This window comes from Prionailurus bengalensis, chromosome B4, assembly GCF_016509475.1.
Source record: "Prionailurus bengalensis isolate Pbe53 chromosome B4, Fcat_Pben_1.1_paternal_pri, whole genome shotgun sequence".
Lineage (NCBI taxonomy): Eukaryota > Metazoa > Chordata > Mammalia > Carnivora > Felidae > Prionailurus > Prionailurus bengalensis.
In genome coordinates this window covers 26,068,060-26,086,203 of record NC_057358.1, presented here as the reverse complement: position 1 = coordinate 26,086,203, position 18,144 = coordinate 26,068,060, and the positions used below count along the sequence as shown (strand labels likewise).

Below are 18,144 nucleotides of genomic sequence, written 5' to 3'. Positions count from 1 at the left end.
TACCGGACGGTCTGCACCTCGGCTGAAAATCAAGACTGCTGCTTTGTGTCAAAGTGACCCACAGGCTCCCATCATTCAGGCAAGAGCAAGGGTTCCGTTCTCACTGATACTCAACTCAGTTTCCCACAGTCTGTGATTTTAGAGAACGAGTTTTCTTAGCCCTATGTCCTTGGTGTTAATTAACAAAAGCAGCTTTTGCAGGTTCACACGGGTGTGACAAGGTGCAAAAGTACATTTTTTACTGAGGCACCAAGAGACAATAGATGTAAACTTCTAAACTTGCCAGAGCAGGAAGCAAATCTCAAAGGAAGTATCTCAGCTCTTCGTTGACTCTTAAAAATCCCTCACTCAAAACAGGATCGTACAAAGGCAGCGGAAGTGGGGTTTGGGTAGGATCTGTGAGGAAGTTTTCTTCCGAGAAAGCAATGCTGAGTCCCACCTAACCTCTGGTCCAAGGTCTTCCTCCTTAATCTCCCTGAGGAGGGGTGTCAGGAGGATCAAAGTGGGTTTGTGTTCTCTGGTTCTTGGAGTCTCTGGCTTTTTCCTAAGATATCTAAAATGGAGAGACTCAAGGTGTTCGCTTGAGGCGTCAGTTCAGAGAGACAGCAGGGAAGGAGAGGGAGTACTCAAGACCCGTGTGCTCTGAGAATCCACCAAGCTCTGGCATCTGGGTCGGTGGGAGTAAAGTATGTGTGAAGGTTTCTCGAGGACCCGAGGAGAGCCGTTTTGTGAGAGAGAGCTGTGCTGGAGATGTGTAAATCTTTTTTATTTATTTTTATTTTTATTTTTAACATTTATTTATTATTGAGAGAAAGAGAGAGACAGACCGTGAGCAGGGGAGGGGCAGAGAGAGAGGGAGACACAGAATCCGAAGCAGGCTCCAGGCTCTGAGCTGTCAGCACAGAGCCCGACGCGGGGCTTGAACTCACAAACCGAGATCATGATCTGAGCTGCAGTCAGCCGCTCAACGGACTGAGCCACCCAGGCGCCCCTGGAGATGTGTAAATCTTGCCCAAGAGCAACAACTGGAGAGGTGATCAAGGGGAGAATTTGTAGAAAGTAGCCTTCTGGGAACCAGAAACTAAGGGTCCTCCTGGGCGTGGGAATCGGCAGCCAGAGAAAACTGCATTGACCAGGACAGGAGAGACAGTCAGATGTTTCAAGTTCAGGTCTCTAAGATTGTTAGAAAGCACCTGAGAGGGGAAGTGCTCCGTGTAGTCCTTGGCCAGGCCCAGAGCAACGTCTCGCCGTCTCCCCGCAGCAGGAAGAGCTGAGCACGGATGCCGGATCTTTGGAGTACTCTCCTGTCCTTACCTTGTGAATTTGGAGGCGGTTCCTTCTCCCCTTCCTGGGAGGACCCAGCCTGCCTGGGACCCTGGCTGAGGGAGTGGAGGGAAGGCCTATCTGAATGAAGCTTGAAGTGTTGATCAAAGTGTATTGGCATTCGTATGAAAATTTCTCAGTGAAAACTATATTTTATGGCTTAAACTGATCAAAGGATTTTTATTATCTAAAAGCTATCAGAGAAGTTATGGGACTGCCCACATGTTCATGTAAGTGTCGAAGGAACATGGGCAGGTGAAGGTCCACCTTCTGCTTGTATCGTTTCATTGGTCCTGACTGTTCTACGTGCTGGTTTCAGCTGAGCCGAGAGCAGTGTTCACGGATATTCACCAACCTGGCAGGTGCTTTTGCTCTTTAGGTAAATCAGTGTCAAGAGGTATACTTGACACAGGGAAATTCGGAATCAGTAGAAGACTTAAATGGGAATAGCAGCTCAAAAGTGGAGGAGACAGGGGTACTTCGTGTCTGGAAGCCAACTGAAATAAACAGATTTCAAGAAAGCGGGCAGTCACCATCGAAGACTTTGGTCTTGGCCTCTGGGCCTCCGTCTTAGTGTGAAAGGACAGGCAAAGACTTTCACTGAATAGATAATGGAGCCCCACTGACTGACTCCACAAAACGTTGGGTGGCGGGGGTGGGATGCATGCCTATCTGGCAATCTGTCTAGTGCCCGTTCTCTGGGAAATCACTGGCTGTCAACAGAGATGGGCCCTGGCAGCCGTGTTGGTGGTCCCCACTCTCCCCACACCTCCATGATCACAGGTGGTGGGGCAGAGTGGAGACGGACCAGGCACAGCCACTCGTATTTTCTCTCCATAGAATTTGGGATTGTGTCAAGGTAGTTGATTAGGTTGGGGGTTGGAGAGCACTAAGGTAGCTTTACTTTGACTACTTTGGAGCCCCGAAAGCTGTTTTCTAGAGAATGGGAGAGTAGAAAGAGGCTGGTTTGAAGACAGAGAAAACTACAGCCAAGTTCCTCTTGTCTTTCAAGTCAAGACTGACTTATCTTTGCCCTTGGAGTCTATGTTACCCCTCTGTCTTAAGCATTAATCTTTGAACTCTATTATTGGGGCACAGAGATTACTTTTCAGTGGCTTTGAAGCATTGTGCCATACATTTCAGTGGTTACATTTTTTATTTACTTTTTAACTTATTTAGTTGCTGCATCTTTTGATTCACCTGCCACTACCAGCTGGATGCACCAAGATATTTTGACATTCTCAGCATTTCCACTGATTAGCCCTCCACAGTGCAGGGTCGGGGGGGGGGGGCTCTCTTTTCTTACAGATATCTGGTAATGGTGTGAGTTCAACCAGTAAAGAGAAAGCCATGGTCAGAAGCACGCGAAAGGCCGGAACTGGTAGAACAGATCTCTCACGCCGAGGGCTTCAGCTCTGTCCTAATTCTGGCCAAATAGGATTAATACTGTTAACTCATTACTATCCTAAAAGGAATGTCATAGTTATAAGGGTGTGTGTGCAATTTTTAATGACTTGTGTTGAAGAAACAAAGGAGATAATGTGAAACAACAGTCTGTTTCTTCTCATGCTTTGCTCAGTTCTTATGCTTTCAGAATGCTGCTTCTAATTGGATTTTTGTTTCCACATTCTGGGCTCATCCATGCTAGGCAAACTTGCGATGTGGGGAAAGTTGATTTTTTATGCAATGCTTTCTAAGGCTTTGCCTTAGATTTCCTTCTTCTGGACTGTGACCCAATGTTCCTTTGTTGTGGCTCCCTGGATCTAGAACCTGTAGCCTTTCACTGGGATGATGCCCTACTGATTCAGTGATTCCTCATTTCTTTCAGGATGATCTCCTTCGCCCTTTCTGGATTCTGTTCCCATAGCACCCTTGATTTCCTAACCACTTGTGCAGTAACAATTTGTCTGTAGATCCACCTGGGTTGGTATCATACTCAATATTATACCCCCACAGCTAGCCTATCCCTGCAAAATAGTAGGTTCTTACTAGATCTATGCCTGATAGGCTGGCCTGGTGAATGAATGTCCACTTCTTTGGTGACTCTGAAAAGGGAAAAGAAAATCATGATTTTATCCCAACATCCTGTTACGTTATCAGGAATCTATGATAAAATACAAACTTCCTACCACTGCCTACAAGGCCCTGCCTCCCTCTCTGACCTGTCTGGGATCACTCCCTCCCTGTGCCAGTCTAACCACACTGGTCTTCTCTCTCTTCCTACAACATTACTCTTCTTCCTCCTTCAGGACCTTGGCTCTTGCTGTTTCCTCTGCTAGGAATGCCATTGCCCTCGGGTTCTGTAGAGCTGGTTGGTGTTTTCTGATTTCAGTGGCAGCTCGGATCTTAGAGTATTTCTCTCTCCCTTCCCAAATTCAAGAAGCACCTCCATCCCTTGGGTACCTGTTTTCTTCTTTGCCTTTATCCCTTTCTGTAAGTTTATCTGTTGACTTGTTCATTGTCTTTCTTTTACTGATAAATAGCTCCTACTCTGCCTTGTTCAAGGCAATGCTTAGTAGAGTGACCAGTTCACTGAAGGAACTAGAATTTGATGATTAGTATTATTACATGTTTGTTGACTAAAGGAATAAAATATTTTTTAACTTTTTTTTTTTTGAGAGAGAGCGAGAGACAGAGCGCATAAGCGGGGAAGAGGCAGAGAGAGAAGGGGACAAAAGGTCCAAAGTGGGCTCTGTGCTGACTGGCTAGCAGCAAGCCGGATGTGGGGCTCGAACTCACGAACCGTGAGATCATGACCTGAGCTGAAGTCAGAGGCTCAACAGACTGAACCACCCAGGTGCCCCATAAAAGAATAATTTTTGATATAAATTACTTAATCCCAAAGAAAGAATGTTAGTAATGGAATGCCAGGCATTATTGTGGGAAAACTTTTGGAGAGTTTTCTTGCCAATTTGGTCATAGTAGGCAGTGAGTGCTAAGTTCTTTTTTTTTTTTCTTACATATTTACACATAATTAGATCTCAACAGTAAGTTACTTGCTTAGAGTATACTGGGACATCTATTTTCAGACTATTGTTTAGGATTCCATTTACTGCAAAGGTGATATAAAAAATTGTTAGGTAATGAGGTTACTGCCCTCCAAAGAGTTTTATCATATTCTCAGGAAAAAAGAGAAAAAAAGGGGATGTGCCCTATTCCTTGTATTGAGTTTCTTGTCCTTCTTTTCAAGTTCATGTTTACCTTAACATTCCTTTCCTTCCTTAGTTTTGAATTTTGCCAGCTTCCATTTTTTTTCACTACTGTATAATTCATGGAGTTGTTGGGGAAAGGGTTTATTTCAAACAGCCTATTTCTGAACCTCATGGGAAATGACAAGAAGAACAAATAGAATAGGGAAGCAGCCAGAGAGTTAAGGGAGTATGGTCCCCAGGTGAGTTATGCTTCATTCCCTTCTAAACTGGCTACCATAACACAGGGCCAGCCTACTCTGGTCTGAGAGCTCAGATTACCTTAACTCTAGGTCACTGATCATTCTCTCTCTCCTCCTCCCTCGACTTTCAATTTTCAAAGTTAAAGTCACATCTTGAAGTTCTGTCACATCCCTTTCTTTAATTCCCTGTAGTGGCTGAGTTTTCCAATTTATATCTTCCGAATTTCTTTCTGTATACTTCCTTTCTTTGTTTTTTGTTTTTTTGTTTTTGTTAGTGCTTTATTTATTTTGTCCTTTGGATTCTAAATTCTTCCTGTCAGGGAGTTTTCCTATAAATCTTTTGAGAGTGTGATGCATTCTACATTATGTGTAAGTAGCGTTTATTTACTCAGGAAAGAGCATGGGTGAGCCTCAGTAATAGTGATACTTGTAAAGTTCTTAGAAGGGGCTGATACCAGTTCATATTGTTTTGATGACCATCATATGTTGCCTGTATTACTATTTTTTTTCTACCGTGAAAGAATTAGTCTCTTGGATATCCCGAAGGTTTGCTTTACCATTCTTTGCACTTTACTTTCTAGTTAAAAATTATTTCTAATTATAAAAGTAATATATGCCTCATACACAGGTAAAACGAAAAAAAAAAGTGACGCATAATTTTGCCAGGAGCGAAAACATTTTTTTGCCTTTCCTTCTCTTAGGACAATTTCCCTTTGAATCTTATGAAGTACTTAAAAAATACCCAGGGAAAAACTCTCTAAATCCTAGCTAAATTCACGTTAAAGGTTAGCTGTTACTCATCAAGTTCATTCGGGAATCAAAGAATCTCTCGCACCTGGCAAAGAAACCTGGGTATCCGGGTTCCTTCGCTTCGGAGACGTTGCAGGTCTGTAAGACAACGCATTCGGCAGCCACCTGGGAACCGAGCGGGTAGGGGCGGAGCTTCCGATGATTGAGGGGAGAGGGAGAGGAGCTACAGAGCTCTCACCAATCAGACCTCTGCTTTGTTTTCCCTTACCGACCAATGAGGGAGCTCTGCTGTCGAGGCCGTCTTCAAGTCCGAGACGCCTACCTCCGTCGCAGCCTATAAGCAGGCGCGTCTTACGAAGCGTCTGAGGAGCTCCGGCCCCGCGGGCGTTACGGTCCCGCCCCAGCCCGCCCCTCCAGCCGTGGCCCCGCCCTTCCGAGGGAGGGGGCCAAGTCGGTTACTCGCCGGGCTGAAGGTGGGGGCCGGGCTCCCGCTGGGCTCGTGCGTTCTGCGCCCGCCGAGGCGGTGCCGAGCCCGCTGGCTCCTGATTGTCCTTTGCGGCGGCTGCGGTCGCTGCCTCCTCGTCTCCCGACCCGGGGCTGCAGGGGCCAGAGCGATCGCGCCTCCCGCCGGCCGCGGCTGCCCGGAGCAGGTAATGGGGCGCCGGGGCTGCGGCGCCTATCCGAGCACCGGTGCGGCACAGGCTGTGGGGTCTGCTCCCCTTGCTGTTCCCGCGGGCGGCGGCCGGGCCAAGCCGGGCCGCGTCACCCGGAGCCTCCCGCCAGCCTCGAAGCGCCTCCTCCCGGGAGCCCGCGGCGGCGGCGACACCTTGCGGGGAGGTGGGGGCGGGGTCGGGCGGGCGACCGGGAAGGGGAGAGGGGGCAGCGGCGGGTGGGACCCCTTGGGGACTCGCCTGAGGCGGCTGGGCCCAACGGAGGGCGCGAGGACGCGCAGGTGGAGAAAAGCTGCGGAGTTGAGTCAGAGTCAGGCTCGCGAGGAAAAAGGATCTACTGATAAGTAGCGATTAGCTGAGTGGCTTTTTTTTTTTTAAGCGAGAAAAGTGTCTTGGGTATTGTTAATTACATATTTCCTAAGACAGGCGCATTGCAGTGCCACTTACACATGAACACTGTTTACTTATTATTTTTTAAATTAGAAGTCTTTAACGTGAACTTGTTTGGGGACTTTCCTGAAGTGACAAGTAGACCCAGCAGTGTGACTCACCTTTGTCTGGGCTGAAGTGGGGAACGGTGCGATGGGAGTGAGGGGGAGGAATGTTCACGAGGAATGCCTGCGCAGGTTTGAAAGGCTTGAGGGGGTGGAACCTTGTTTCTGTCACTTTGTCAAACTGGGATTCTTTTTTCTTGTAATTTTTTTAAACATTGGCATTCAAACACAAAAGCTTCTCTGAAAACCATCTCTGGGTTTAGCTTTTAGGGATGCACCTGCTTGGTACTCATGCAGTAATATTTTGCATAGAAGCCGAGCTATTCATTATATGAATTGCATTTTGAATTGTTATTACCTTGGACTTGCTTAATAACCTTTTTCCATTCACTATTAACAAGTGAAATGGTGAAGGTCACCGGGTGTCGGTGGTAATGCCACAGTGAGAACTCTTGGAGCAGTGTTCTCCCCCTCCAGGTGCACTCCAGTTCTACAAACCAGTACAGGTTTTCCCCGCTCTCTGAAAACAGCGTTCCCGTGAAACCTTTTCTAAGCTGAAGTGCTGCAAAGCAAAGCAGCACTTACTATTTATATGGCAAACATTTTTAGTGTTCCAGATGCACGCCCCCCCCCCCCCAAAAAAAAACCTCTTGGGCTTTTCTGATACCTTAGGACACGTTTTGCTAGTGGATGCATTAGAATACGTCAAGATACAGCACAGATGCTCGACACAGGTCAAGGCTGCGGCAGCGTGATGCTGGATGCTGAGTGTAGTTCCCAGGGAAGGAGCTGGGCAGAGCCACTTCTGATGCTTGGGGTGCATCCTGCCTCTATACCAGCCAGTGCAAAACAAACACTGAACGTTATTTTCGCTTTTCCATTTAAAAAAAGGGAGAATCCTCTGTTGGATTTCTTTCGGTTAGCTAAGTAGGTCTTTCATAAAAGCAAAGTAGTGGTACATGAACTTGTGAAAAATGGGGGATAACCTGTATTTCCATTTAGGTCTTTTAATGAGACTCTCATAGACTCTATCAGTTCTGTAATCCTTCTATTCAGAGGCTGGTAATGCATATCATGCCCATTTTACAAGTACCTAAATGAAAGCCCCAGAGATGAAGAGAATTCTGTTCCAGGTCACCTGGCTCCTACTTTATTTTACACCTGTAATGGATTTAATCCAGGATCTACTAAGGTTCCCACCGTCTGCATACTGATCATGTGATACAAGAGTCACAGATGGAGGTGGTTATTTCCAAGTAAAGGAATATTGTCTCTTGGGTTTTTTTGTTTTGTTTTTTCTTTCTCCTCGAGGTTGCTAAGATAGTTTAAAGCACACCAGAAAGGCACTTTCTCATACAGGCTAAACAAAACAAACTCCTTGTGGTGCTATGTGAAGAACCTCTATTTTAAATTTTGGGAGGTTTTCCAAATTAGAGAACCATATCTTATTTACGTTTGCATCCGTAGCTTAGCAGTGGACTCCAATACTGTTTTTTGAATTGAACCAAAACAATTCACATGCAGAAGGCAGAGGAAAATGAAGCATGATGCATTTTGGTCATGACTTATGACTTCTTTTTGCAGAAGGTTTACTATAAATTTAGTGGAAAAATTGAAAATGTAAAAATCCTTCCTTAATTAGAATAACACAAGGGAGTTTGGGGGTTAATGGAGAGCAGGCTTAGATAGATAGTTGGGAGGAACCTTTTGAATGATGTCAAGGCCTGGGGAACTTTGGAGAATTGCTCAGTTATGTTAAATTTAGTAGTCATCAGGAACATGGAAATGTCTTATGAATTAATGGAACTGTTCTAACCATGAAGTTGTCCCTTTACATGGGAGATGTATCTGTTGCATGTAACATGTACATTTTGACATAAGTTTTCCTTATAGGGTATGAGGCATCCCTTACACAAGCCCCATCAGCCTAACTCTGATTGTTTGTTTTTGCAGTAATGTCTTAATTTTTAGTCTCCTGTCAAAATTTTCGACACCCAAGCAAAAATTGCCACCAAGAAACCTTTATCAGCCTGTTAGTTTGTACAGAAAATGAGTCCTCTTTTCTTATGAACACAACCCTCTTGCCAAGTGGGAACCAAAGAGATTTAGGCTGTTTGTATATATAGTATTTGTTGTATTCTTATCTAGGGTTTCTTCCTTTAAAAAAAAAAAAAAGAATAATTAATTACAATGTTACACAACTCCCACTAGGTGGTGCACTGGGTGCTGCTTCATAGAGCGTTCAGATTTTTTTTTTTCCTTATAAACATTTCACTGACAAAGATGCAAATGTACTGTAACTGTTCCTGTTGTAATGGCAGTTCAGAGATAATTGCAATGAGTGACTTAAGTCAGTTTTATTAAGTGAGATTATTTGGAAGGAAGCAGCAGCTTAAAGTGAAGGACACTGTTAGTAATTTTAGAAATAACTTCTAAAAACCTCTCTGATTCTCCCTGTGATCAGGAACCAGGAACCAAAAAACCACCAGAGTGTGGATTTTTGGTCCTACATTTGATTTGCACTTTTTTTTTTTAAATGGCTGTGTTTTAACTCTTAATGTGAACTAGGAGCTATTTGAGCATAGTTTTATGTTTTGTTCTTTGATTACCGTTTCCTCAAAAGTAGTGGTAGAATTAAAGTGGGCACGTATAACAAGGATATTCAAGTCTTGAGTATGAGCAAATTCTTAAGTTATAAATTTTTTTCCCCCAGGCACATAAAACACTTTTGGTTTTTCTTTCTTGAAGGCTCCCATAATCTGTTCTTTTAGGAGATCATTATTATCAGCTTACTCCACTTATAAAGAAGGGAGTATTCTCCCTCTGATTGTAGAAGCTAACAGGCTTGTTTGTTACTAATTGCTGTTACTGATTGTTAGTTACAGTAGGGGGCTGAGAAAACCTACCTATTGCTTTCATAAAGGGCGCCAGTTTTAGATATAGAAATGGCATTGTTACTGGAGAAGGACTGTTTGGGACGATTGCATTTTAGGAGATGTTTTGCAGAAAGCATTGGACTTTTAAAAGGCAGGATAAGAACTTAAACAGGAAGGTCTGTAGGTGGTTGGTGCGTGTGTGTTTCAGTTCCAATGAACTCTGTGTGGTGAGAAGGGCTTTGATAGTTTGTTTCTTGGAACCAGCTGGGATTCTCAGGGGATTTGATGGTGCTTTGGGAGGGGGAAGATAAATAGGTATCATTCCTTCTAGGATGCTAGCTCCTCCAGTGCTGCCAGCCCTTGGGTGAGCGTGGGTGTGGAAAGCTGGCAGATTACAAACTGCCTGAGTGTGGGCTTTCCAGAGCTCTCTGCATCTTTGACTTGAATCAAGTCAATATGTGTCTTAAGTCAGGTTTATAGCTATCCCATGGTACAGACTTGGGCTAGTTAACTCTTTAGTCTCTAAATTTATGTTTTTAATGTTTAAAATAAGTGGAATCCTGAACTTCATAAAATTGAGTACACACGTGAATAGCTTACAAGAGTTATTAGGCATATAGTCGGTTCTCACATTATGGTAGGTGCTTGAATCTGTATATACTTCTGATACTGTCTTCCACTCCCTTAAAAAAAGGAGTCAATAGGGCGCTTGGGTGGCTCAGTCGGTTAAGCGGCCGACTTTGTCTCAGGTCATGATCTCGCGGTCCATGCGTTCGAGCCCCGAGTCGGGCTCTGTGCTGACAGCTCAGAGCCTGGAGCCTGTTTTCAGATTCTGTGTCTCCCTCTCTCTGACCCTCCCCCGTTCATGCTCTGTCTCTCTCTGTCTCAAAAATAAACGTTAAAAAAAATTAATAAAAAGTCAATAGAAATAGGCACATTTAAGTACACACACACAAATTTAAGTAATCTGTTATTACTTGAACTGAGGACTTGAGTTGGGATAGGAAAGAAGGCTCCTGGTCTAGGTACTGCTTTGAAAAGAGAAGGGTCAGGTAGGATGCCTTAAAGCGCAGGCTCAGTAAGGGGGTGGGATTATCGAGCACTTTTGCTCTAGTATGCATGGTGAAAACCTCCCATTAGCTTGACTCATGATAAAAACGTGTTTGGGAGATGGTGCCTATGTGTGTTTATTTAAAGCACTTTGAATCTTGAGAATGCAAATATTCCTGAAGGTTGTTATTTTTTTCTTTTTTTGGCAATTGGAAGTGTGTTGAGGGGTGTTGTAAGAATCTGGAGTGGAGCCAGAGATAAAAAGGATTATGGAGCTGTGGACCAAGATTTGTCAAGCTTCTGCTGCTGATAACTCAAAACATTTTTGTCCTCTTCCTAATATAGCTTCTGATTCAACTTCTGAAGATTCTGTTTGGATCTCTGTGCTCTTTTTCATGTTTGGAATTTAAAATCCAGTTCCTAGTAAGTCTCCTCAGAGTAGACTTTTTTTAGGCAGTTGAATCAGGGTACAGATTCGGCATTTTGTCAGGTTGGGGAAGGAGTTACTGTGTCTTGAGAAAATGAATGAACATTATTTTGATTTATTTAGAGTCATTTTAAATAGGATCAAAAGTTTAAGTTTTGAAATTTCCAAAATGGTGATCGTTTCCCTTTTAACATGCATACATTGAACATGAAAACTGTAGACCAGTGGTCCTCAAACCTCAGGGGCCTCCAGCTCACTTGGAGGGCTTGTGAAAACCTAGGTGGCTGGCGCCATTCTTATTGTTTCTATGTTTATTTACTTGGAGAGGGATAGGGAGGGAGACAGTCTCAAGTCACGCTGTCAGCACAGAGCCTGACGTGGGGCTCTATCCCACGAACCATGAGATCATCACCTGAGCCAAAATCAAGAGTAGGACGCTTAACCGACTGAGCCACCCAGGCACCCCTTACAGTTTCTGACTCAGTGGGTCTGGGGGTGGGCCCGGAGAATGTGCCTTTCTAATAAGTTCCAAGGTCATGGTGATGCTGCTGACACTTTGAAAACCACTGAGGAGATGCCAGGTGGAATATAAGCGTAGTGGTTAAGAAAAAAGGCTTTGAAGGTTGAAAGATCTGGATTTGAATCCCTGCTCTGTCACCGACTACTTCTTTGTCTTCAGGCCTTTATTCCCTCTGTTTTTTCCTTTAAAAAAAAAAATTTTATTCTACCTTTATTTTTGAGAGAGAGAGAGAGAGAGAGAGAGCACGCACAAGATAAGAGTGTGAGTTAGGGAGGAACACAGAAAGAGGGAGACACAATCTGAAGCAGGCTCCAGACTCTGAGCTGTCAACACAAAGCCTGAGGCCAGGCTTGAACTCGTGAACTTTGAGATCGTGATCTGAGCCGAAGTTGGATGCTTAACTGACTGAACCACCAGATGCCCCCAGAAACATTTTTAAGCGACATAGAAGAGACATTAGTGTTTTGTTTTTTTTTTTTTTTTTCCTCCTAAAAAGGTTTCTTTGGTCAAAATATTTTGGTTTCTTACAATAATCATTGAAGTGCACGTTTTATACAACAAGAATTTTAAAGGTTCCTGAGAGTTCAATTACAGGAAGTACCCGAGAGTCTTCTTTAGAAAATGGTCTTGCCGGTATGCGTCTGACCCTTGGTTTCAGCTCAAGTCATGATCTCACAGTTTGTGAGTTTGAGCCCCACATCGGGATCTGCGCTGACATTGGGGAGCCTGCTTGGGATTGTCTCTCTCCCTAGCTCTCTGCTCCTCCCCTGCTTGTGCTCTCTCTCTCTCAAAATAAATAAAGTTTAAAAAAAAATTTAAAAAAGGAAATAGTCTCCCCTGTATTATGGGGACTATGTTTGATGACCCCCAAATGCAGTTCTTGGAGATTCTTCCCCCTTTGGCTGCCTGCTTGGTTAATTCTCTGTCTGCAGGTCTCTGAGATTCCGCCCCTGTGGAGCAAGCCTCTGAAAGGTTGTGCTTCATTCCTGATGCTTCCTGTCACAGTCACCCATTTTACTTCCCTCCGTGCACTTGTCACCCTCTTTTACAGTGTTAGCTGTTGACTTTTTACTGTTTCCTTCACTAGAACGTAAAGTCTGTGAGGGCAGGGCCCAAGTGCAGCACCTGGTGGGTTGGGGATTTAGCACTTACTGGTTCCATGAAGGAACGCATGTGGCTGGGACTCCCTTGCCAGGTCAGGCGTGCAATTAATTAATTGCATTAATTAATGCTCCCTTGGTGGCCCACTGTCGTTATCGGTCCACGTGAAGGCTCTCTGTTCATTTCATTGTGTATTGCCCCTTCGTCTCCTATTCTATTCCTGTTTCTCCTCCCCGCCCCCTCCCCACCTAGGACCCTCTCTTGGGCTTGTGCATGACTTCATTAAATTCTGCCAGATTATTATCTGGAATGGCTGTGCCAGTTTACAAGGTTGCCAGCTGTCCTTCCCACATTCTAGGTTTTTTCTGACCTTCTAAGTTTTTACAGTCTGATGCAACGGATGGGGCCAACTGGGCACAAAGTGATACATTATCATTGTGATTTAGAATTCTGTGATTACTGATGCAGTTGAGTATCCTATCATATGCTTCGTAGTTGTGTGGCTTTCCCCTTTTGTGAATTGGCATTTATATATTCTTAACCTCTTTTTCTTTCTTTTTTAATTTTTTAATGTTTATTTATTTTTGAGAGAGTGCTAGTGGAGGAGGGGCAGAGAGAGAGGGAGACACAGACTCCAAAGCATGCTCCAGACTCTGAGCTGTCAGCACAAAGCCTTACAGGGGGCTTGAACCCATGAGCCGTGAGATCATGACTTGAGCCAAAATCGGTGGCTTAACTGACTGAGCCACCCAGGCACGCCCCTCCCCCCCCTTTTTAAAAAATTTCCTCTTTTTCTATTAGATTTCTATAGCCCTCTTCCTGCTTTTCTCCCCTAATTCACAGGAATTTTGTGTATATTCTAAGTGTTAATCTGTTGGATTTTAAATGGTGCAAATATCTTCTCTTAGTTTTTTTTTTTTCCCCCACCATTTATTCTAGTTGCTTCTTTGAAATCCTTTATTGAATAGAACCTTTAATTTTGTTATAGTTAGATCTGTTTTTTCACCATCTAGGGTTTGTTTAGGAAGTATTTCTCCATTATTAGTTAACAAAGGTATGTTTTCACAATGTCTCTTCCTGTTCTGCATCCACAGTGGTTTTTGTTTTATTTTCATTTTCATTACTGTAACCTGTTTATAGACATTGGTATGTATGTGGGAGTGTGAGACCCACCTGTATTCTTTTCAAATGCAGTTAAGCTGGTGGTTTCCATCCCTGACTTTACAGTAGAATTACCGAGGTAGCTTTCAGAAACCTATGCCCAATTTACCCCGTATGAACTGAATTGTAATCTAGAGAGAGTGGAGAAACCTAGCAGTTGTATTTTTTTTTTTTTTTTTTTTGTAGAAACTCCTCTGGTGATATGTAACAATGGTTAAACCATGTATAAAAAACAAAACTCAACTGAGTAAATTTTTTAATGTTTTTATTTATTTTTGAAGGAGAGAGGATGAGCGGGGGAGGAGCAAAGAGGGAGGGAGACATAGAATTTGAAGCAGGCTCCAGGCTCTAAGTTCTCAGCACAGAGCCTGATGCGGGGCTCGAACTCAGAAACTGTGAGATCATGACCTGAGCCGAAGTCGGATGCTTAACTGACTGAGCCACCCAGGCACCCCACAATGGAGTTAATTTTAAAGGTCTTATTTACTTTATTCAACGATTCATGAACTGGGCAGTAACCCATCTAGCAAACAGAGAGGAGCTCTGGAAAGGAGCTATACTAGCAAAAAGTGGATTGGTTATGGCCAGGTTGGCTTCCTTTAGGAGATGACTGTGGTCTATCAGGCAGGTTACCTCACTAGCACTGATTGGGCAGTCTATCTTATTGTATCTTAATGACTAGCATTTCTTTCCCATGTTCTGTGAAGTTTATTCTTTAAATAACGGCCAACTGTCTTTTTCCTTCTAGTTCTTATTACCTTATCTTTTGTATTTCCTTGCTTTTATCGCACTGGTCTGGAATTGTGGTGACACATTGAAGAGTAGCAGAGATGGTGGTGTCTTGATCCTGTAATAACTTAAGGAGATTCATCTTGAGTTTCACCTTTAATTGGGAGATTTATTTATTTTTATTGGTTTTGATTTTACTTTGTTTTGGGTTATATGCTCTATATTTGATTATTTCATTTTAAAGTTTTTTTTAATCTATGTAATCTCTACACCCATTGTGGGGCTTGAACTTGAGACCCTGAGATCGAGAATTGCATGTTCCTCTGACTGAGCCAGCCAGGTGCCCCTGCTCTAATTTTTTAAGTACTTTTTTTTTTTTTTTTTTTTTTAAATTGCTTGGCTTCATTGGTTTTGAGAACTTGAGAAATAAACACAGAATTCTCTTTCTGGTAAGGTAACTGTCATGGTTGGCATATGGACCTCTTAACCCTGAAAAGTTATAGAGGTTTTTAAGTTACATATTTCAATTATTTTTATGAGGCTTTTCCAAAGTAAGTTATGTGTAATGATTCTGCTTAGTTGAAAGCCAGCATGTGTTTGGAAAAACAAAGCAGAAATGGTTATGTATCTTAAACTGAGTGAATTTTTTTTTTTAATTTTTTTTTTTTTTTAACGTTTATTTATTTTTGAGACAGAGACAGAGCATGAACAGGGGAGGGGCAGAGAGAGCGGGAGACACAGAATCTGAAGCAGGCTCCAGGCTCTGAGCTGTCAGCACAGAGCCCGATGTGGGGCTCGAACTCAACGGACCATGAGATCATGACCTGAGCTGAAGTCGGGCGCTTAACTGACTGAGCCACCCAGGCGCCCCATTAAACTGAGTGAATTTTTTTTTAAAAAATGGAAGTGTAATGCATATTACACTTAGAAAATTGAATATACTAGGATATGCATATGTCCTATATGTGCAGCTCACTGAATTATCACAAACCAAACGCACTTGTTTAGCATTCAGATTGAGGAGACAAAACATTAGTAGGACCCCAGAAGTCACCCTGCTGCTCTTTTCTGTGACCTTGACTTGTAACTGTGGTGATTAGTGGTCATCCGTCACTGGGTTCTTGTTGGACTCTTGATTTGGGGTGTTTTGTTCAACAGGGAAATCAAAGAATAAGGCTGTATCTGAAAGTTCATTTGAACATTGGAGCCTTGACTTAGGCTGCAGTCCTTGGGCTTGGCAGTTTTCAAATGTGTTATTTCACTACACTTCACACTCTGAAAAATTATGAAGGATCTTTTGTTTCTGTGAGTTATATCTAACAATGTTTACTCTATTAGGAATTCAAACAAATTTTGGAGTATTAACTCATTAAAAAATAATAATCCCATTATATATAAACAAAAACACTTCAGAAAAATAACCATTAAAGTAAGAAGAGTGTCATCATTTTATATTTTTGTAACTCTTTTTTTTTTAATGTTTATTTATTTTTGACAGAGAGAAAGATAGAGAGACAGAGCATGGGTGGGGGAGGGGCAGAGAGAGAGGGAGACACAGAATCCGAAGCAGGCTCCAGGCTCTGAGCTGTCAGCACGGAGCCCGATGCGGCGCTCGAACTCACAGGCCGTGAAATTACGACCTGAGCTGAGGTCAGACGCTTAACCGAGTCACCCAGGCTCCCTGTATGGTATTTCTATTTTTAATTTTTTGGGAGACCTCCATACCGTTTTCTACAGGGGCTGTGCCAAGTTATATTCCCATTCAACAGTGCATGAGTGTTCTTTTTTTCCATTTCTTCACTGAAACTTGTTACTTCTTATCTTTTCAATGCTAGCCATTCTGACAGGCATGAGGTGATACCTCACTGTGGTTTTGATTAGCATTTCCCTGATAATTAATGATGTTGAGCAGCTTTTCATGTGTCCATTGGCCATTTGTATGTTGTCTTTGGAAAAATGTCTCTTCGGGTCCTCTGCCCATTTTTAAATCATATTAGTTTTTTTTGATGTTGTATGAGTTCTTTATATATTTTGGATATGAACTGCTTTCAGATCTATCCTTTGCATGTATCTTCCCCCTTTACATTTCGTTGGTTTTCTTTACTGCACAGAGGCTTTTTATTTTTGGGGTAGTCCCAATAGTTTATTTTTGCTTTTATTTCCCTTGCCTGAGGAGACATACCTAGAAAAATGTTGCCAAGGCCAGTGTCTAAGAGATTACTGCCTATGTTTTCTCCTAGGAGTTTTATAGTTTCAGGTCTTATATTTAAGTCTTTATTCCATTTTGAGTTAATTTTGTGCACGATGTAAGAAAGTGGTCCAGGTTCATTCTTTTGCATATAGCTGTTCAGTTTTCCCAGCATCACTTATTGAAGAGACTGTGTTTTCCCTATTGTATATTCTTGCCCCTTTTGTTGTAGATTAATTGACCATATCAACATGGGTTTCTTTCTGGGCTCTCAGTTCTGTTCTATTGATCTATAGGTATCCGTTTCAGTATGCAGTGTTTTGATTGATGTGACTTTGTAGTATAGTATAAAATCTGGGATTGTGATACCTCCAGCCTGATCTCGTGTCTCAAGATTGCTTTGGCTATTTGGGGTCTTTCATGGTTCCACACAAATTGTAGGAGTATTTGTCTTTGAAAAATATTGTTGGACTTTTGATAGGGATTGTATTGAACCTGTAGATTGCTTTGGGTAGAATGGACATTTTAACAGTAGTTTTCCAGTTCATGAGCTTGGACTATCTTTCCATTTGTGTCATCTTTAGTTTCAGTGTCTTCTGGTTTTCTGAGTACACGTCTTTCACCTCCTTAGTGACATTTATTCCCGGATATCTTATTCTTCTTGATTGTAGCTCTTCACGTCTGCTTAGTAGAAGCTGGATTTTTCTGTTGTGATTGGTTGTTCGGTTGGAATATATGAAGGAAATCCAGTCTCCTACAGACTTGTAGTTGGAAGACAGGAGTGTTTTAATGATCTTTTTAGATAATCCTGGGTATTCTCTTTGACACTACGTCAAAACTCTGTAAGTGACAGTTTCTTAAAAATTTAGTTGCAGACTAGAATCTTTTAACCTGTATCAAACTTTTGTCATTCTGTTACATTTAATTCTATTGGTATATCTTGTCCTTTGAATCTTCATATGTGTTTTGGAACATATTGGTTCACGGAATTACATAAATCTCCCAAATGTTGGCACCGTTTATGATAACCATTTGAAAAAAGTCACATTTGTTAAAAATCACCCGTGATCCTAGGAGAAAGATCCGTAAGTACTGAGAAAACTGTCAATGTTTGTGGCGCAGATGTAATTTTTGGAAAATCCCAATTTTTGCTTGAAAGGTTGAATTTTCTCACGGTCAACACCAATGTTGGGTGTTTTCCTTCAAGCGATAAGTTCAATTTGTTAAAAAAAAAAAAAAAAAAAGGTCTGTCACATACCCCACTTTCAATACTCAATTTGCCTTACCGTTGTTACTTCCTATAAGATGATATTCTGTGGGGGGCAAAAACTGCCAGCCCAGCTTGCAGATCACAAGGTTGGCACAACGTCTTTCCCTGGAGACAACCATCATACTTCAGCGTGTAGCATAAATTCTTACGCACCCTTCCTGTTTCGTCACAGAACATTAAGAAGACCCGTACG

The 18,144-nt window shown here is 42.6% G+C and overlaps 1 protein-coding gene and 1 long non-coding RNA gene across 6 annotated transcripts in view; one reads left to right on the top strand and one right to left on the bottom strand.

Moving 5' to 3' along the window:
- Positions 1–2,620: 2,620 nt before the first annotated feature.
- On the bottom strand, positions 2,621–5,882 carry LOC122473132. Of its 2 annotated transcripts, XR_006294593.1 has the most exons (3): positions 5,550–5,882; positions 3,313–3,368; positions 2,621–2,749 (listed from the first exon to the last, which is right to left on the bottom strand). It is a non-coding gene; the product is annotated as an uncharacterized LOC122473132 (long non-coding RNA). The 2 variants fall into 2 exon arrangements; XR_006294592.1 differs by having other exon boundaries at positions 2,621–3,368; positions 5,550–5,879.
- Positions 5,883–6,009: 127 nt separating this feature from the next.
- MPP7 (membrane palmitoylated protein 7) overlaps positions 6,010–18,144 on the top strand; it is a 292,696-nt gene continuing 280,561 nt past the window's right edge. For all 4 annotated transcript variants that reach the window (XM_043563317.1, XM_043563318.1, XM_043563319.1 and 1 more), the window contains exon 1: positions 6,010–6,114. The gene's annotated coding sequence lies outside the window, so the exon portion shown is untranslated. The remainder of the gene's footprint in view (positions 6,115–18,144) is intronic.